This window comes from Nuphar pumila, chromosome 4, assembly GCF_984573655.1.
Source record: "Nuphar pumila chromosome 4, dmNupPumi1.hap1.1, whole genome shotgun sequence".
NCBI classification, from domain to species: domain Eukaryota; kingdom Viridiplantae; phylum Streptophyta; class Magnoliopsida; order Nymphaeales; family Nymphaeaceae; genus Nuphar; species Nuphar pumila.
Genome location: NC_143252.1, coordinates 75,744,968 through 75,766,993, shown reverse-complemented (window position 1 = coordinate 75,766,993; position 22,026 = coordinate 75,744,968). Strand labels below are relative to the sequence as shown.

The 22,026-nt window shown below is 37.9% G+C and overlaps 1 pseudogene; it reads left to right on the top strand.

Moving 5' to 3' along the window:
* The window catches only part of LOC149840271 (uncharacterized), a 29,454-nt pseudogene extending 10,075 nt beyond the window's left edge, over positions 1–19,379 (top strand).
* Positions 19,380–22,026: the final 2,647 nt, after the last annotated feature.

Genomic DNA, 22,026 nt, shown 5'->3' with positions numbered 1-22,026 from the left:
CTGGAAGCTTTGGAGCTGCATCAACACACCTTTCGTGAAGATGTGACTCAACAACTTGCTTCAATTCAGAAGGATGTAACTGCCATTAAGGATTTGCTAAACTCTCTTTTCTGATCTTTGATCTTTGAAAAACTTAATTTATGGGTTGTAATATTTTTAAACTTGTATCTCTATTTTGCTTATGCTATCTTTGCCCTTACTCTTTTTTATTCTGACAAAGGCGGAGAAAAAGATAAATATAGCATTACTTTGAAATTGCAGGGAGATCTTGAGAAAAAGATGATAGCAATTACATTACAGGAGATCTTGCATGAGAAATGCAAAATTAAGAGAAAAAGAAAGCTTTGAATGAATGTATTTCTAAATGCATGAAGAAATGATGAATGGAAATGCAAACCAATCAATATGTGATATATGTGCTTTAAATGTGCTAACTTTTAATGTTTTGCAGCATATTGATAGGGGGAGTAAAATCTCCATCTATGCATCTAAATGCTTCATCTTTGATTAAGTTTGTCATCATCAAAAATGTAAAACCCATGAATTTTAAAGAATTTTCAATGAAATAAAAATGTGTGTTTACGTGAGATAATATGGTTTATGAGATATTCAATGTGATTTTGAGGCTTGCGGGCCAGTCGAGCGAACCCAAAAACGAATACTGAAAAGGGTACTTGGATTCGGACTTTGACGAGATCCGATGATCCGACCCGGTTCACGAGTCCAAATAAGGAAACCCGATGGTTTCAGGATGATAGCGTGAGATCCAAAGCACATTTAAAGTAACCGAGTGCAAGTTTAAAACCAACGTGTGAAAAATCCACTTGAAAATTGAAGAAATCCATCAACAAAGAAAAATGCCCCAATATGACATAAAAAGAATATTTTTGCAAAAGTAAACACCAAGTGATGGTGTGGTGTTGTGGTAAGACACACGGTGTGTGATACGACAACCCAAGTTCAAAACCCCCTATGAACAAATTATTTTTTTCACAAGAAAGTGATGATTTCTACCTTGGTGAAAAGGGTAAAAACGTGGGCTCAAATTAAACCCTACCTTTTTGGTCTCTCTTCACCAAAAATGTGAGCAACTCCTCTCACCTTACCAAAGATAGAGGAGAATCCCATGCATCAAGGGATGAGGGGTACCACAATAAGGAAAAAAGAGAGTGGAAGTTGAAAAAAATGACACATGGAGTAAAGGGCAAAATCAGAAGAGATGCTATCCCAACAAAAAACGTAAGATTTGGGTGAAGATTAAATGCTTTGAAAATTTGGTAACTTCCCCCTAAATAGAGGAGTTAAATGAGAGATTTTTGGTAAGGAGTTACATTAGACGTATATCTCTCTCTCTCCCTCTCTCTCTCACGGTGGTGGTCGACCTCCATTATTAGACTGTGTGGACCTCCCTTGCTGAACGCATGAACATCCATTATCGACGTGGGGTGCCGCTCTAACGAAGAGAAGGGATTGCAGCCTTGCCGTCGTGAGACTCCAAAGAGGTAAGGAGCATTGCTATTTGTATGTAAGTGGTTGATGCCTTGTTGCACATCTATGTTGCAATATCATGGAGTTTACGTGACAAGCACCACCTATATGTAGGTATGTTTAGGGCCTTGAGACCCAGGTGGCATGAGTTGAAACACCTACTCGCCAATAGGTCAATATGTAGTGGTTCAGCCAATGGTTCTCACCCTTGGCCAACGTTGGGGCACTGTGGTGTTCTTAGTAAGGGCATTTTGTTCCTATGTGTGTGCCTGGTAATAGGTAGTACTCATATCAAAACCTACAGTTCGAATCTATGTAGGAAGATGCATATATTTTTGGTGTGGGTGTTAGCCATGACAGATTCAAGATCGAAACAAAAAATAAAGTAGGCAAATGGCGTGGAACCTTACGTATCTTGGATTATTATTCATGAAATTATTGTTTGGTTGTATTTTCTTGTTCAATACACCTTTCCTACTTTGTAGATTGAATGGTTTTAATCAAGTCTGAAGTTATGTATACATGATTGCTATTTCACATCATGGTAAAATAAAGATATATCATTCCTATTGGGTAATTGATTGGATTCGATATTTTTGAGTGTGGAATGCACTCATATTTATAGTTGAAAGATTCCATACATTGAGGATGAAAGGGGTGGCAAAATAGTCCATTTAGAATGATCAAAATGTTTGAAAAATAAAAAGATAAGCCCTTTTAAAAAGTTACAGAAAAACGGCAAAATTAGTCGACCGAGACAATAGTTAGTCGACTGATGAAAACCTTCAGTCGACCGCTGCAAAAATTTCCAGAAAACAGACATTCTGTTCAGTCGACTGATAAAACCTTCAGTCGACTGATGCTAATTTTTTTCCAGAAAATAGACATTTTGATCAGTCGACTGATAAAACCTTCAGTCGACTGATGCTAAAATTTTTCCAGAAAACAGGTATTCTGATCAGTCGACTGATAAAACCTTCAGTCGACTGATGCTAAAATTTTTCCAGAAAATAGACATTCTGATCAGTCGACTGATAAAACCTTCAGTCGACTGATGCTAAAATTTTCTAGAAAACAGATATTCTGATCAGTCGACTGATAAAACCTTCAGTCGACTGATGCTAAATTTTTTCCAGAAAACAGATATTCTGATCAGTCGACTGATAAAACCTTCAGTCGACTAATGCTAAAATTTTCAGAAAATTGATATTCTGTTCAGTCGACTGCTGCTAAATTTTTCCAGAAAACGGGCATTCTGTCCGATCGACTGATAAAACTTTCGGTCGACTAATTTTATGATCAGTCGACTGATAAACCATTCAGTCGACTGCTGCTAAACTTTTCCAGAAAACAGACATTCTGTCTGGTCGACTGATAAATTCTTCGGTCGATTAATTTTACAAAAAAAAAAAATAACATTTTTCTTAGAAGATTTGAAGCCAAAAAGGTTGTTCGACCGGTGAGCCTATTGGTCGACTAATAAACATGAAAAATTGAGTAAAGAGTTCTTCTAAAATGATTTTCATGAAGGGTTCTTTTAGAAAAGTTTTCTAAAGACTTTTTAGGTGAAATGCAACTGAAATATCTATGAAAAAAATAGTTTTGATGGTAAACTAAATATGTGATTCACATATGGACTTTAGGATTATGTCTAATACATAGAACACACATGATAAAGTTGGATAATGCCATGTTGCGGCATATCCAGTGGGGGTACGGAATGTACACTCGAGCTCATAAACAAAACTGAAAATGCCGAATGTTTAAGTACTCGACACAAAGTTGAACCAGAATTATGAGAAATTGTGGTTGGTGCCTTTGAGGCATTCGATGGGTAATGTGCATATACTAAGACCAACCTGAGTATGAATTGGGGTTTTAAAAGTCCCCTATGGTGCAAAGACTTGCATATAAGAATAAATACACATTAAATATGGGATTCTGGGTATACCTGAAAGATGGTATATGTTACTGGTTTTCCCAAGGTTCTGGGTACATCTGAAAGACGATGTATGTTACTGAATCCAAACAAAACAAGAATGAAAATTATGCACATATATAATAATTATGGGATTCTGGTTATACCTGAAAGACGGTATATGTTACTGGTTTCCCGGGATACTGGGTATACCTAAAAACGATATATGTTACTGGTTTCCCAGGGTTCTGGGTACACTTAAAAGAAGGTGTATGTTACCGGACCCCTTGTAGTGCGATAGCTCGCACTTGGTTATAAAGAAAATGTAAAATGAAATATAAAACCTTCGAGACTCTAGGTATAGCTGAAAGACGGTATATGTTACCGGATTCTTCGGGCTCTGGGTACACTTGAAAGATGGTGTATGTTACTGGACCCATGGTTTTCCTTGGAGAGGGTAGGTGGTACAAACTTCGTGGACGTTCGTGTTTTCGTGAGAGCTAGGCGTCTCACCGTATGGTCTTGGTCCGCTACGAGGTCTATGCCTGTGCGTACCCACAGGGTAAGAGTAAGATAAGCATTAAATAATTTAAGTTGACTGAAAACTTATCTCTGAAGAATTATATACTGTTGATTTGACTTTAGTAAAACTTGTGGAATCTATAGCTTGTACTAATGTAGATAAATATACCTTTAGTTCAGTCATCTTTTGCACTGTATCATGAATTAGAAATCATAATTATCTTCTTAGAATGATATAAACTTTCATGCTAGTTATATCTGCAGTTGTTACACATATTTGTACACAGGACACTGAGCACCACATATAAATACATTGCTTCTTACGCAGATAGGGGAGTCTGACCCTTCTGCTTTAAATGTTTTTCAGGCAACGCATAAATGGAGCATCGTGGCGTCGCATTTGGAAGTAGTCAAGAGATCTCAGATTTTCAGTGTTTTCTGTTTGAACTCTGATTAGTAGATTTACATTTTTGTAATGGGATGTAATTAATAACATTAATGTTTCAATTAATGAATGGTATGTTTAGTACTTCTCTGTTTTACCCTGTAATGCGCCCGACTTGTGTTTTTCGCACTTCCGCTATTTCAAAAAAACAAAAAAATTAATCCAAAATTTTCACTATAAAAAGTTGGGCGTTACAGATTTGTATCAGAGCAGGACTGAAAAATATGAGATCTTGGCTTTTCCAGCGACCGCGATGGCTCTGTAAGTATGTAGAAATGTGGTTTTCTTAATGTAGAGATAAAAACATATAATTGCATATTATATTTTCATGGATTTATAACTAAGGTTGGAATGGCCTTTTACTTCCCAAACGAATGGCTTGGGTAAACCGTTGCAATGATTTTATGGAGATGCTACATAACTTGGCCGAAGTGGTAGGCCAGCAGGTTGCTCTAATGCAGCTGATGGGCGACAATTTACATCATGAGACCCATTAGAGGATACATAGAAGATGAGTGCCACTTAAAGTACGGTTGAGATATTTTTTTTTCTGGATGGAAAATATGAATGCGCTTGAGGGCGTAGCTTCCCAAGCTAGTTTCGTGTCAACTCCTGCGAGAGTTGAAGTTCTAGACCGAAACTCAGAGGCTGCTTATATTTTACCTTCTCGAAACTGATTTGGTGAATCGTAACAAATATCAAAATTATTATCCCAATCACATTGGAAACGATGATTTTGTTGATAAGAGTCAGCGGATGAGGCTCTAAGTTAATGTCTTTCCTTTTTCCAACTTCGTTGGAGAGGTTAGTGACTCTATCATTGATGAGGGGTACCTTCCCGAATAATCTTTCGGACAGAAGGTGAAAGCCTTGTCTGTGCCCGTTAAACCTTTGAGTTCCTCGTTGGAGGATGTTGTAGATCCCCAGTTGTTCTTGATGATGAGAACGTAAATGATGTTATATGCTTAGCAAATGGCTTTTGGGTTGCCGATGATGGCAATCGACTCCTGAGAGGGTCATAGTTAAGGACTATATAACACCAGACTTCTGGGTGTTATGGCTTTTGAAAGAGCATTGTGGGAATTCTTGTTTCCCAATCACAGTTGAAAGGGATTGTGGTGAGTTGAGTTGGCTCAGGTGGTGATTCCGAGTAATGCCAACGTTGTCATTAGGGTGGTGATGCTCTAATGATGTCATTAGAGTGGTGATTCTCTAATGAAGGTTGCTGGAGTGGTGATTCTTCAGTGATGCCGTTAGAGTAGTGATTCTCTAACGATGCCGCTAGGGTAGTGATTCCCTAACGATGCCATTAGAGTGGTGATTCTCTAATGAAGGTTGTTGGAGTGGTGATTCTCCAGCAATGCCGTTAGAGTGGTGATTCTCTAACGATGCCGCTAGGGTGGTGATTCCCTAACGATGCCATTAGAGTGGTGATTCTCTAATGAAGGTTGTTGGAGTGGTGATTCTCCAGCAATGCCGTTAGAGTGGTGATTCTCTAACGATGCCGCTAGGGTGGTGATTCCCTAACGATGCCATTAGAGTGGTGATTATCTAATGAAGGTTGTTGGAGTGGTGATTCTCCAGCAATGCCGTTAGAGTGGTGATTCTCTAACGATGCCTCTAGGGTGGTGATTCCCTAACGATGCCATTAGAGTGGTGATTCTCTAATGAAGGTTGTTGGAGTGGTGATTCTTTAGCAATGCCGTTAGGGTGGTGATTCTCTAACGATGTCATTAGGGTGACGATTCCCTAATGAGGTTGTTGAAGTGGTGATTCTTCAACAATATCGTTAGAGTGGTGATTCTCTAACAATGTCATTAGAATGATGATTCTCTAATGAAGTGGTGATTCTTTAACAATGACGTTAGAATGATGATCTTCTAACGATGTCATTTGAGTGATGACTCTTTCTTTATGATATTGGAGTGGTAATTCTCCGGATAGTGTATTAGAGCGGAAGTTCTCTAACGTGAGTCATCTAGAATGGTGATTTTCTGACGATAGCGGCCTTATGCTGTGTCGCTTGAGGTCGTTCGAAGAATATATGTATAAAATGAGTTATTGCACCAATAAATTTTATTGTGACATTGTTTGAATTGTGTATCGTACATTTGAGAACTATGAAAGATTGCTAAGGATATTACTTAGCAAGCATAATTGTGTAACCTAACGATTAACTATTATTATGCTTCTATCCTGATAGATGGCATGGGAGGCCAGGTGCAACGACATCATGGACACTGTGAACAACCTTGCTGAGGTTGTGCAACAGCAGGTGGTTGCAATGCAACAAGTGGGTGCAAACCTGCAACAGGTGGCCCAAGATAGGCAGAATATTGGTGCAGTCACTTACAAGCGCTTTATGGAAATGGATCCTCCTGTTTTTAAGGGCAAGACTGATCCTGAAGCGGCTGAGACGTGGATACGTGAGATTGAACGTATTTTTCATGTTTTGAATGTTCCAGAAGAACAAAAGGTGAACTTCAGTACTTATCGTTTGAAGGACCACGCTGAGAAGTGGTGGGATACAATCTATGCGGTCAAGTTCCTGAATGAAAAGGTTACTTGGGACGAGTTTATTGAGGTTTTTAACTCTGCATATTTCCCTAAGCATGAACGTAGTAAGAAGATGCAAGAATTTTTAGACCTACAACAAGGGGCAACAACACTGGCGGATTATATCACTAAGTTTCGTTGTCTGGAACGATATTGCCCAAATGTATACACCGTGGAAGAGGATCGAGCAATGAAGTTTGCTCATGGATTGAAGCTAGCTTTGAGAACCAAGGTGTTCACCCGAGGGCCAAAATCACTCGATGAGGCCATCGAAGTAGCGACCCTATTGGAAGAAGACTGGGTCAAAGTGCAAAAGAACCAATGGAATAAACCCGAGCAACAGATCAAGGTTTATGTGAGTACTAATGAGAAAAATCCTAGTGAAAGGGAGTTCACACCACCTATAAAAAAGAGAATGCGGCAGGAAGGCTACCCGAACCGCCAACAACAAAGGAAATCACAACAACCAAAGGTTCAACAAATTTGTCGACGGTGCGATGAGGATCATCCCTTCGGAGTTTGCCCTCTATATAATGGCAAGTGTTTCAAATGTGAGCAACCAAGACATATTGCTAAGTTTTGCCCGAAGAAGTCTACTGAAAATTTAGTTTAAGCTGATTCGACTCCATTGGAAGAAAAGACGTGCCAATAAGTAAGAAATACCATAACCTTTTTGTCGAGTGATGTTTGTGATTTCGCGGACGAAATCCTTTTTAAGGAGGGTAGGATGTAAAACCCATGAATTTTAAAGAATTTTCAATGAAATAAAAATGTGTGTTTACGTGAGATAATATGGTTTATGAGATATTCAATGTGATTTTGAGGCTTGCGGGCCAGTCGAGCGAACCCAAAAACGAATACTGAAAAGGGTACTTGGATCCGGACTTTGACGAGATCCGATGATCCGACCCGGTTCACGAGTCCAAGTAAGGAAACCCGATGGTTTTGGGATGATAGTGTGAGATCCAAAGCACATTTAAAGTAACCGAGTGCAAGTTTAAAACCAACGGGTGAAAAATCCACTTGAAAATGGAAGAAATCCATCAACAAAGAAAAACGCCCCAATATGACATAAAAAGAATATTTTTGCAAAAGTAAACACCAAGTGATGGTGTGGTGTTGTGGTAAGACACACGGTGACAACCCAAGTTCAAAACCTCCTATGAACAAATTATTTTTTTCACAAGAAAGTGATGATTTCTACCTTGGTGAAAAGGGTAAAAACGTGGGCTCAAATTAAACCCTACCTTTTTGGTCTCTCTCCACCAAAAACGTGAGCAACTCCTCTCACCTTACCAAATATAGAGGAGAATCCCATGCATCAAGGGATGAGGGGTACCACAATAAAGAAAAAGAAGAGTGGAAGTTGAAAAAAATGACACATGGAGTAAAGGGCAAAATCGGAAGAGATGCTATCCCAACAAAAAACGTAAGATTTGGGTGAAGATTAAATGCTTTGAAAATTTGGTAACTTCCCCCTAAATAGAGGAGTTAAATGAGAGATTTTTGGTAAGGAGTTATATTAGACGTATATCTCTCTCTCTCCCTCTCTCTCTCACGGTGGTGGTCGACCTCCATTGTTGGACTGTGTGGACCTCCCTTGCTGAACGCATGAACATCCATTATCGACGTGGGGTGCAGCTCTAACGAAGAGAAGGGATTGCAGCCTTGCCGTCGTGAGACTCTAATGAGGTAAGGAGCATTGCTATTTGTATGTAAGTGGTTGATGCCTTGTTGCACATCTATGTTGCAATATCATGGAGTTTATGTGACAAGCACCACCTATATGTAGGTATGTTTAAGGCCTTGAGACCCAAGTGGCATGAGTTGAAACACCTACTCGCCAATAGGTCAATATGTAGTGGTTCAGCCAATGGTTCTCACCCTTGGCCAACGTTGGTGCACTGTGGTGTTCTTTGTAAGGGCATTTTGTTCCTATGTGTGTGCCTGGTAATAGGTAGTACTCATATCAAAACCTACAGTTCGAATCTATGTAGGAAGATGCATATATTTTTGGTGTGGGTGTTAGCCATGACAGATTCAAGATCGAAACAAAAAATAAAGTAGGCAAATGGCGTGGAACCTTACGTATCTTGGATTATTATTCATAAAATTATTGTTTGGTTGTATTTTCTTGTTCAATACACCTTTCCTACTTTGTAGATTGAATGGTTTTAATCAAGTCTGAAGTTATGTATACGTGATTGCTATTTCACATCATGGTAAAATAAAGATATATCATTCCTATTGGGTATTTCGATTGGATTCGATATTTTTGAGTGTGGAATGCACTCATATTTATAGTTGAAAGATTTCATACATTGAGGATGAAAGGGGTGGCAAAACAGTTCATTTAGAATGATCAAAATGTTTGAAAAATAAAAAGATACGCCCTTTTAAAAAGTTACAGAAAAACGGCAAAATTAGTCGACTGAGACAATAGTTAGTCGACTGATAATATGTTCAGTCGACTGATGAAAACCTTCAGTCGACTGCTGCAAAAATTTCCAGAAAACAGACATTCTGTTCACTCGACTGATAAAACCTTCAGTCGACTGATGCTAAATTTTTTCCAGAAAATAGACATTCTGATCAGTCGACTGATAAAACCTTCAGTCGACTGATGCTAAAATTTTTCCAGAAAACAGGTATTCTGATCAGTCGACTGATAAAACCTTCAGTCGACTGATGCTAAAAATTTTCCAGAAAATAGACATTCTGATCAGTCGACTGATAAAACCTTCAGTCGACTGATGCTAAAAATTTTCCAGAAAACAGATATTCTGATCAGTCGACTGATAAAACCTTCAGTCGACTGATGCTAAATTTTTTCCAGAAAACAGATATTCTGATCAGTCGACTGATAAAACCTTCAGTCGACTAATGCTAAAATTTTCAAAAAATTGATATTCTGTTCAGTCGATTGATAAACCCTTCAGTCGACTGCTGCTAAATTTTTCCAGAAAACGGGCATTCTGTCCGATCGACTGATAAAACTTTCGGTCGACTAATTTTATGATCAGTCGACTGATAAACCATTCAGTCGACTGCTGCTAAACTTTTCCAGAAAACAGACATTCTGTCTGGTCGACTGATAAATTCTTCGGTGGACTAATTTTACAAAAAACAAAAATAACTTTTTTCTTAAAAGATTTGAAGCCAAAAAGGTTGGTCGACCGGTGAGCCTATTGGTCGACTAATAAACATGAAAAATTGAGTAAAGAGTTCTTCTAAAATTATTTTCATGAAGGGTTCTTTTAGAAAAGTTTTCTAAAGACTTTTTAGGTGAAATGCAACTGAAATATCTATGAAAAAAAATAGTTTTGATGGTAAACTAAATATGTGATTCACATATGGACTTTAAGATTATGTCCAATACATAGAACACACATGATAAAGTTGAATAATGCCATGTTGCGGCATATCCAGTGGGGGTACGGAACGTACACTCGAGCTCATAAACAAAACTGAAAATGCCGAATGTTTAAGTACTCGACACAAAGTTGAACCAGAATTATGAGAAATTGTGGTTGGTGCCTTTGAGGCATTCGATGGGTAATGTGCATATACTAAGACCAACCTGAGTATGAATTGGGGTTTTAAAAGTCCCCTATGGTGCAAAGACTTGCATATAAGAATAAATACACATTAAATATGGGATTCTGGGTATACCTGAAAGATGGTATATGTTACTGGTTTTCCCAAGGTTCTGGGTACATCTGAAAGACGATGTATGTTACTGGATCCAAACAAAACAAGAATGAAAATTATGCACATATATAATAATTATGGGATTCTGGTTATACCTGAAAGACGGTATATGTTACTGGTTTCCCGGGATACTGGGTATACCTAAAAACGATATATGTTACTGGTTTCTCAGGGTTCTGGGTACACTTAAAAGAAGGTGTATGTTACCGGACCCCTTGTAGTGCGATAGCTCGCATTTGGTTATAAAGAAAATGTAAAATGAAATATAAAACCTTCGAGACTCTGGGTATACCTGAAAGATGGTATATGTTACCGGATTCTTCGGGCTCTGGGTACACTTGACAGATGGTGTATGTTACTGGACCCATGGTTTTCCTTGGAGAGGGTAGGTGGTACGAACTTCGTGGACGTTCGTGTTTTCGTGAGAGCTAGGCATCTCACCATATGGTCTTGGTCCGCTACGAGGTCTATGCCTGTGCGTACCCACAGGGTAAGAGTAAGATAAGCATTAAATAATTTAAGTTGACTGAAAACTTATCTCTGAAGAATTATATACTGTTGATTTGACTTTAGTAAAACTTGTGGAATCTATAGCTTGTACTAATGTAGATAAATATACCTTTAGTTCAGTCATCTTTTGCACTGTATCATGAATTAGAAATCATAATTATCTTCTTAGAATGATATAAACTTCCATGCTAGTTATATCTGCAGTTGTTGCACATATTTGTACACAGGACACTGAGCACCACATATAAATACATTGCTTCTTACGCAGACAGGGGAGTCTGACCCTTCGGCTTTAAATGTTTTTCAGGCAACGCATAAATGGAGCATCGTGGCGTCGCATTTGGAAGTAGTCAAGAGATCTCAGATTTTCAGTGTTTTCTGTTTGAACTCTGATTAGTAGATTTACATTTTTGTAATGGGATGTAATTAATAACATTAATGTTTCAATTAATGAATGGTATGTTTAGTACTTCTCTGTTTTACCCTGTAATGCGCCCGACTTGTGTTTTTCGCACTTCCGCTATTTCAAAAAAAAAAAAAAATTTAATCCAAAATTTTCACTATAAAAAGTTGGGGCGTTACAAAAAAGGGGGAGATTGTTACGACAATGAAGCCATACATGATACTTCAAGTACAAGGTTTTGATGATGAGCAAGTAGAATCAACTGCATTTTAGCTAAGGCTATGAAGAAATTGAAGAATTCGGTGAAGAATCCTTGAAGACTAGTGTGCAAATGTTTAATTCATTAAAAGTCTTAGATTCTTGTAAGAGCCTTACTTAGAGTGCATATTTAGGTTGCATTTCACCTTAAAAGTCTTTAGAAAAACTTTTCTAAAAGAAACTCTTTTGAAAATCTTTTTAGAAAACTCTTTTCTTAAATTTTCATGTTTATTAGTCGACCAATAGACTTATCAATCGACTAATCCTTTCGCGCCATATTTTCTAAAAAGTCATTTTTGTCAAATTAGTCGACCGAAGGTTTTATCAGTCGACTGGACAAAATGTCTGTTTTCTGGAAAATTAGCAGCAGTCGACTAATGGTTTTATCAGTCGACTGAACAGAACATGGGTTTTCTGAAAATTTAGCAGCAGTCGACTAATGTTTTTTATCAGTCGACTGAACAGAATGTTTGCTTTTCAGAAGTTTTTAGCAGCAGTCGACTAAAAGGTTTTTCAGTCTACTGATGATATTATCAGTCGACTAACTTTTCTCAAGTCGACTAAGTTTCAAAAGTTTAGATTTTCAAACGGCTCGATTAACAGATCAGTCGACCGACGATAACTGTCAGTCTACTAATAACTAACTATTAGTCGACTAACTGATGTTTCAGTCGACTAATTTTGCCGTTTTCCTGAAACTTCAAAAAAGGCGTGTCTTTTCATTTTTCAAACGTTTTGATCGTTCAAAATGGACAGTTTTGACACCCTTTCATACTCTCAACATATGGAATCTTTTAACTATAAATATGAGTGCATTCTACACTCAAAAACATCAAATTCAATAGAATTATATTGAATTACTTCTTGCTTTTCACTCCTATTCATTCAAGTATTTGTTTTCTCACTCACATGATATTTTCACTTCAGTTTTTCACTCAAATCACTTTGAGAGATAGTGAATTCGTGAGTAGAGTGTTTCAACAACCTCAAAAGCCAATTGCATCTCATTTGCATTCAAAAGGAAGGCTCATAGGTTGTATTGTAAGTTTTATTTCTTTTGTGTAAAAAGAAGGATTCCTTGGTGTAAAGGAGTTGTTTGCTTTCAGTAGGATTGTTACTGAAAGTGGGACCGGTTATGGTCTGTGTGATCTTGTAGTTTACAAGGTTGATAGTGGAAAATCTCAAGCGGGTTTTGCTTGGGGACTGGATGTAGGTCGGGTTTGACCGAACCAGGATAAAATCTTGTGTTCTTTGTGTGTTTGCTTTGAGATTTGCAAAATCATTCAATATTCCGCAGAAATTTTTAAAAGCACTATTCACCCCCCCTCTAGTGCTCATTGCCTCGATCCTAGTGCACTTTCAATGGAGTGCTTCCAGGGTGATATAGCACATGATTTAGTAGAAGCACAATCATCTCACTGAACAGGTGAGTTCAGTGCTTCAGCACCAGACCCCACCAAAGCTCAAGGACCCTGGAGCCCCGATCATCGCATACACCATAGGAAACATCCAGATAGAACGCGCCTTGCTTGACCTTAGAGCAAGCGTGAACATCCTGCCCAAATATTTTTATGATTCTTTTGGGTTAGGAGAAATGAGATCGACCCCGATTACACTCCAGCTAGCAGATTGTTCTGTCAAGGTACCGAGAGGTGTCTTGGAAGATGTGCTAGTTAAAGTGGATGAGTTCTATTTTCCGATTGATTTTATTATCCTTGACATGGAAGGAATTGATAGCCAGCATCAGACTCTGATCATTCTGGGCAGACCATTCTTGGCGACAACCAATGCATGCATCAATTGCAGAATCGGAGCCATGGACTTGTCACTTAGCAACCGAAAAGTCAGGCTGAACATTTTCAATGGCGCGATGGGTCCAGTGGAAGATATGGAGTGCTTCCAGGGTGATATAGCACATGATTTAGTAGAAGCACAGCCAGAGTTGTATATGACAATGGATTCCCTTGATATGTACTATACAGAAGATGATAATTGTAGAGTTAGTGTAGATGTGTTGTTAGTTTCGTCAGGATTCTTTCCTTGGAGAGGGAACATTGAGCCTCTCCCACCCTTACCAGATTCACTCAAGTATGCATACCTCGGAGTTGGTGAGACTTTGTCTGTGATCATCTCGTCACTGCTCACAGAGGAGTAGGAACAGAGACTGATAGACATTTTACGAGAGCACAAGGCAGCGATTGGCTGAGGGTTGCAGATTTGAAAGGGATTGATCCTTCATTATGCATGCATTGGATTCATTGTGACGAATAAGCCAAGCCGGTGTGTGACATGCAGAGAATATTAAATCCTAATATGAAAGAAGTGGTGAAAAACGAAGTGGTCAAGTGGCTGGATTCTGGGATCATATACCCCATTTCTGATAGCTAGTGGGTCAGTCTGATTCAGATTGTGCCGAAGAAATCTGGACTCACTGTAGTGGAGAACGAAAAGGGGGAGAGCATTCCGATGAGGACCACCACAGGATGGCGAGTCTGTATTGATTATAGGAAACAAAATGCAGCAACACGAGAGGATCACTTCCCGTTGCCATTCATTGATCAGATTTTGGGAAGATTCGCAGAACAGATCTACTACTGTTTCTTGGACGGATATTTTGGATATAATCAAGTAGTTGTTCATCTTGATAACCAGAAGAAAACTACATTTACGTGTCTGTATGGCACTTTTGCGTTTAGACGTATGCCGTTTGGGCTCTGCAATGCCCCAACAACTTTTCAAAGGTGCATGTTAGCTATCTTCTCCGACATGGTGAACAATGTCATAGAAGTTTTCATGGACGATTTTTTTGTGTATGGCTCTTCCTTTGAGGATTGCCTCCAGAAACTTACTCGAGTACTGAGTAGGTGTATGGAGACAAACCTAGTTTTGAGTTGGGAGAAGAGTCATTTTATGGTCCAAGAGGGGATTGTACTTGGACACATTGTGTCCAAAAGAGGGATAGAGGTTGATCGAGCGAAGGTTGAGTCAATTTCATGATTGACTCCACCCACCACTATTAGGCAGGTACGTTCATTCTTAGGGCATGCCGGATTTTACAAGCGGTTCATCAAAAATTTTAGCAAAACCTCTCGACCGCTCTACTCATTATTGGAAAAGGATCAGCCATTTGAGTTTGGTGATGACTGCATGAAGGCCTTTGAGATACTCAAAGAGGCCTTGACCACTGCACCCATTTTGAGACCTCTGAATTGGATGCTTCCATTCGAGATTTTGTGTGATGCTTCCGACTATGCGATGGGGGCTATTTTAGGACAACGTGTTGACAAGAAGCCTTATGTGATATACTATGCGAGCAGAATTCTGTCTGATGCTCAGATGAAGTACACCGCGACAGAGAAGGAACTACTCGCAGTAGTATTCGCTTTGGATAAGTTTAGGTCCTATCTTCTCGGTTTGAAGGTGGTTGTCTATTCTGATCACGCTGCATTGAAATACCTTCTTAGCAAGAAAGACACCAAACTGAGACTCATCCGATGGGTTCTGCTACTATAAGAGTTTGATCTCGAGATTCGAGATAAGAAAGGAAGTGAGAACGTAGTAGCAGACCATCTATCTAGACTGATAGTGGAGTCCACGCAGGATCAGAGCCCGATCAGTGATTCTTTCCTCGATAAGCAGATTATGGCCGTCGGAACATCGCAGTTACCCCGGTTCGCAGATATTGTGAAGTATCTGGTTTTGAGGAAGATTTCTGAGCATTGGAATAGGAATGAACAAGAGCGATTCTTATCACAGATGAGGCAGTACTATTGAGATGAACCAGAATTGTTCAGATATTGTGTGAATCAGATCATCAGAATGTGCATCCCAGAGGAGAAGTATGAGTCCATCCTCAGTTTTTGTCATTCGTTAGCCTGTGGAGGGCATTTTAGTAGTAGAAAGACAGCTGCAAAGGTTTTGCATTCTGGATTTTTTTGGCCGACACTCCACAAAATTGCGCATGAGTTCTGCAGAAAATGCCTTCGCTGTCAACAGACTGGGAATATGTCCAAGAGGGACATGATGCCCTTGCTCCCGATCTTGATTGTTGAGATTTTCGATGTTTGGGGCATAGATTTTATGGGCCCATTTCCGCCATCGTTCGGTAATTTGTATATCTTAGTGGCGGTTGATTATGTGTCCAAATGGGTCGAGGCGGTGGCAACCAAGACCAACGATCACAGAGTTGTGCTTACGTTCATCAAGCACAATATTTTTAGTCATTTTGGTGTGCCACGTGCGATGATAAGTGATGGTGGAAAGCATTTCAGGAATGTATAGATAGCTTCGCTTTTGAGAAAGTATTCTGTCAATCATCGGTTCACCACTTCGTATCATCCGCAGACCAGTGGACAGGTCAAGGTTTCTAATAGGGAAATCAAGCGGATTTTAGAAAAGACAGTCCGCCCGGACCACAAGGATTGGTCCCAGCGCCTAGATGATGCTCTTTCGGCATATAGGACTGCATTTAAAACTTCCATTGGCATGTCCCCGTATCATCTTGTTTTTGGGAAAGCGTGTCACCTCCCTGTCGAGCTGGAACACAGAGCATATTGGGCAATCAATAAGTTTAATTTCGACATCACCCAGGCTGGAAAAAAACGATCATTGCAGCTCACTGAATTAGAAGAGCTCAGGAATGATGCATACGAGAATGCCAAGTTATATAAAGCTCGCACTAAGGCCTTTCATGATAAACACATTATCAGAAAAGTGTTTGAGCCGAATCAGAAAGTTTGGTTGTTCAATTCTCGTTTGCATCTATTCCCAGATAAATTAAGGTCAAGATGGGATGGACCTTACATTGTGAGAGAAGTATTCCCGCACGGGGTAGTGACATTATTTGACCCACGTACCAGAGGCACATTCAAGGTGAATGGGCAAAGACTGAAGCCCTACATATCAGATACCCTACAGGCCGGTGAGTGTGAGGTCTGGGATCTCATAAAGGAATAGGATCTGAGTAGAGAAATGTATCATATGTAGATAGTAAAATTAGTTGTGTTTTTCAATGTTAGCATTTGTTTTTGTTCAGTCATTTGATTTCATATGAATTTACACTTGCTCTAATTCATGCAGGTTATCTGATATTCAATGTGTGAGGATTAGTTACCAGGTGCAGGGCACAACTTTCAAAGCAGACCACTGACCAAATTAGCAAGAAACTATGCATTTGTATATGCATAGTGGTGGTTCAAAGTCAAGTCAATCATCAACTTCAGAGGCCCGACACATATCAGGTTGTATCTATCATTTCTCCCGTATTTATTTTATTGGTCGTTAGTGTGAATTTGCATTGCATGTTTACATATTTTGTATGCCACTAGGGACAGTGTCATTCAAGCATGGGGGATGGTTTAGATGCACACTAAAAATTTTATTTTTATGTCAGGTAGCTAAAAACTCATAAAATTAGGTCGTTAAGAACAAAGTTTGTAGCATATATGATTGTTTTTGCATAATCTAACAATTTAAAAATTTTTAAGCCCCATGTAAACTTTTTTTTCTGCTCTGATCCAAAAAGATTAGTTATTTATGAAACAATTCAATGAAAAGATAGTATTTGAATGTTAGAATGTTTTGAATCACTTTAGTATAAGTATGCACAGTATGTTTTGTGGAAGAACTAAGCACTTGAAAGAGGTTTAGAAATATAAGCTTAAAATAAAAGAGCTATGTTTAGTTGTTGATGTCTTTGCGATTCCCAGTAGTTGAGCTCAGACACAAGTTGAAGTGTTTGAAGTCTCTTGACGAAAAGGATAACGAAGGAGATCATCTTCTTGTCTAGTCGATATCTGTGGCTTATGAGGTTCGAGTAAGTAGAGTTTGAATAGTATTTTACACCTGGTGCCCTAAAGCCATCTGGTTTGGGAGCCACCGATTTGAAAGCATGTTACATGAACTTCATAGAAACCTAAGAGATAGAGACATTGCACATGATGAGAAGAAGACTATATGTAAACTATTAAAATAGAAGGTCTAGTGACTTGAGCAATTAAGTCCGAGGGATACTCTGTATCTGGTGCCCTAAGGTCGTCTAGCCTGGGAGTCACTGACCTAAAGCTCGTTACATGCGTCACGAAACTGGATATTTGAATTAGTGCTCAAGTGAGAAGAATGGAAAACTGGTGAAAATTGAAAATCAAAAGAATAAGAATGAGCTTAATGAGGAAAATGCATTGCTTAGGAATAAATGTGAAATACTGTGCAGAAAATATACAAGTGAGGATAAATGAATAATAACATGATAATACTTGACTTTTTTTGGAAAATCATAGATAATTACAAGTTTATAAAAGTGAAAGAAAAATGTTTTTAATGTGGTGGCATAAGAATTCTAAATTTGTTATGAGAGTGTAAATTACATGAAATATTTGCTTAAACTGATTTCTTAATTGCCTAATATTTTTGAAAACTAATTTCTGCATGACATTGATGTTTGTGGGTAGCATCTCTGCAAACCCTCACGAGACCTTACTCGTCCGTTGGGGTAACCCAGGGGTTTAAAGGGCTTGTTGCATGAGCTGAATGCAACCGTGATTCCTACGAAAGTGAGTTAGGTATTTTAATTGTTTATTGCATATTTGTCTATTTTCCAATTTCATAACTTAGTTTGTTTGTTTGTTAAGGGACTAACAAACATTCAAGCATGGGTGTATTTGATGATGCATGAAATGCACATCATTTTAATATAATATTCATGCATTTTTATGTGATCTTAAGATTTAGAACCCATGATTGGATGTATTTTGATATAAAGAAGTCTTGGTTCGAATTTCAATTAAATCAGACTTAAATTGAGTGAGATATTGCAATTTTAGTGCTTGGGCATGGATTTCAAGGTAATTTGGATCAAGATCCAACCCAAATAGATCATCTTGGGTCTTGGATCAGTTCTTAAACATCACAATCCAACTCACATGGGATCCAAACCCAATGTATAAAATGTTTTCAGAAAACCCCTTTTAAAAGAGGTGCATAGCATTTCTTTTTATTTTAAACCTCTTTTTGAAATTGTGAAAACTGTAGCTCAAAGTTTAAATATGTTTTTCTGAAAACCCTAGGACATTTTTTGCCTAGGGATTTGTGCCCAGCTGAAGCTCTCATCCTCCACCATGCCTCCCACTTCACGCCATCTTCTTCCTTCCCCATTTCCAAGATTTTCTAAGCCCTCCTTCCATTTTTCTCTTGTGCACTTCATTTTCTACTTCCTTCATCTTCTTCCCCTTCATATTACCTTCATTGTTTAACGTGTGCTTGCTGTTTTTACAGGTTTTGCAAATCAAAGAGGAGTTATTCCTAGCTGGTGTGTTGTCTACTCCACTAGGAAGGATCAGCCCTATCTCTCCAGACTTCTTCTCCACCCGAGCATGGCTCGGTTTGCCTTCCACCCCTCGGAGCCGCTATTGGGTGTATCTCTTGCAGCAACAGCAGCCATGTTGTCACGAGAGCAACCCCTAAATGAGTTCAGCATCGTGAATTCTTGGCATCAGCCACTCTTCCTTCCCCTCTGCTCGTCGGACTACACAAGAGGTGAGTTGTCTTCTTCCTCAATTTCTTTCCGGTAAAATCGAGTCGACCTATAGTCGAGTCTCCTTAATCTCAAACCTCCCTTCTTATTTTTCTGTTTGTTGACAGCAAAAACCACTGTCATTTGCATGCTTAGATCGAGTCATAGGGTATTTTATAGAGTCCAATCGTTTGGTGTTAGTCCAATAGGAAAATCGGCTAAGCCTAGCTTAGCCGATTGGGACGTGTGTTTAATTTTATTTGCTTTGATAAAATAATTTTTTTATATACAGTAGTTTAGTTTAGTTGAATGTTTTAGATTCATTAGAATCCCATTCAGTCATAGCTTGATTTAGCTTTCATAGAATTTTGTTTTGTCTTCGTGTTTTAGTTGATATAATTTTTTTTTGCGTGAATTAAAGAAATCGATTTTTGTGTGTTAATGGCTGTCGTCTTCTTCATGGGAGAAGGTAGCCATGATTGTAGCTTAGAGTTTAGGAAAGTATTGTTTAGGCTCCAGATTCATTGAATTGAATTTTAGTAAGTTATTGATTTAATTAAGTAATTTAGTTTTGTGAGTATTAGCCAAAATAGTATTTTTCGAATTATGTGTTACATTCCATTCATACCCTTACCTTTAGTGGTGTAAATGTTAGTTTAGTTAGGTTAATGAGAGTTTAGGTTAGCTAATTATTTAATTTTGAATTTCAGTACAAAGGGCATGTTGGTATTTTTGGTTAAGGAACGGTTTTGGTAGGTGTGGAATCTTATCTAATTTCGTGGAATCCCATTGAGGCAATTGTGACCCATCCTTCTAGTCCAACAAAGATAGAAGTATCTCTCCTTTCAATTTTGGAAACAATTTGGATTTTCAATTCTCTTTCTAAAATTCATGTGCAAGGTTTTGGGAAAGAATTTCAAAAGTGGCTATATTCTTTTAATGAAAATTTGAAACCGTGTGGGCCCATTGAGCTTGACGGTTTTGCAATTACAATCCTTCCAAATGGGTCCCTAAGGTAAGGATGTATGGGTGCGTTCATTTCCAAATTTGTTGCTTAGTATTTACATGCCCTCTCTTAATTCCATATCTTGACCTAGCATAAATATAGCACTAACAATTTTAGTAGGTGTTGACTTAGATTTAGGCTTTCAAAATCGTGATTAACAATTTAGGTAAGTATTATGTGTCTTCATTAGTGTTAGCTTGAATTCCATTTATGTGCTTGACTTAGATAGACTCATTACTTTTTATTTCTTTCATTTTCGTTTTTAGTAAGTAGTCTCTGTTCATTAGGTGTCCATTTTAATTTAGTCTAAAACTCATTAAACCTAGTAGGTCCACTTAGGTGGGGCGTGAGTCTATCCAAGGTCAAACATAACCCGTCCTCCTTATTGCCTTGAGTCAACTAACCCTAGTTAGATACTAACTCTCTTAGATTCAAATTAATATTTAACTCTAATTTAAAAGTATCTTTAGAATTAATTTTTGTGTTTTAGTTAATTAATTAGTTAGTTTACAGTAATTTAGATACATTGGAGTAGTTGATTTCATTGGTTAACTGATTTAACTCTTAATTGTAGGATAGTTTAACTTGACTTAACCTTTGCATTCATTCGAAGCATTTTATTATATCATTCATTTGTAATTTCCACAAGTAATGTAGATAGTTAATTTAGATTTTATGTTCTTAGTGCAATTAGTTTTATTCTCTGTTAGTTAGTAAGTATTAGGTTTGTTGATGACTGTATTGCATGTGTATTTAATAGATAGTGCACAAATTGGATTTTAACAAATGAATAGTACACTGAAATAAAAACCAGAATTTTGCACTGAATTGCATTTGTCATTTTATGTGAATTTTTTTTTAGTTTTTCCAAAAATTTTATTCTATTCTCTTCATCTGTGTGTTCACTGTCAGCAGACTAAAAATCAGCTCACTTTGAGTTGATTTGCTCTGATTTTTAAGTGTTTTTCAAAATCAGCTTTTTCGCGTTTTCAAATTTCGGGACATACGATTTCCAGATTTTATATGAATTTGAAACACTTATATCTGGAGCTTCCGGAGAAGTTTTTCAAATCCGTAAAGTCTGGCAGATTCTTGAATCTGTCAGGAACAGAACAAAAGAAAAATCGTGAAAATAAAACTTTGTTTTCCTCTTCAAATTCACTGTTTGTGAAAACCTGTCAGAATCCACTTTTGCACTATTTGAGGGCAAAACAGTCATTGTATTGGTTGTGTGATTTTTGGTAGTTTTTGTTGTTTTTCTGCATGTTAGTTAGTATAATTGCAGCAACTAACTTAGTTAAATTTAGATTAGTTAGTGGATGTATTGAGAAATGACATTTTAGTTATTTTGATTTTTAATTATAATTTAGTTCAGTAATTCCTAGTAGAATTAGGTTTATTATAATTGTGCACTAACTTTATATCTTCTTGTGTTTTACGTTCATAAAGTTTACAACAGGTCAAAAGGCTGATTCAGAATGAGAATGCACATGCATATGTGGTGAAAGGATGAAATTGCCCCTGGCGATCTGGAGAAGACTTTAGAAATGTGTTTCTAGTTAACTGTAATTTCTAGTTTGTAATTTCCTTAGAATTGTATTGTTTAACTTAGATTAAGAGTTTGATATTAATAAATTGAAATTCTTAGACACAGATTAAATATTTTTCGTTCCCTGAGGATTCGACTCGTGCTTGCCAT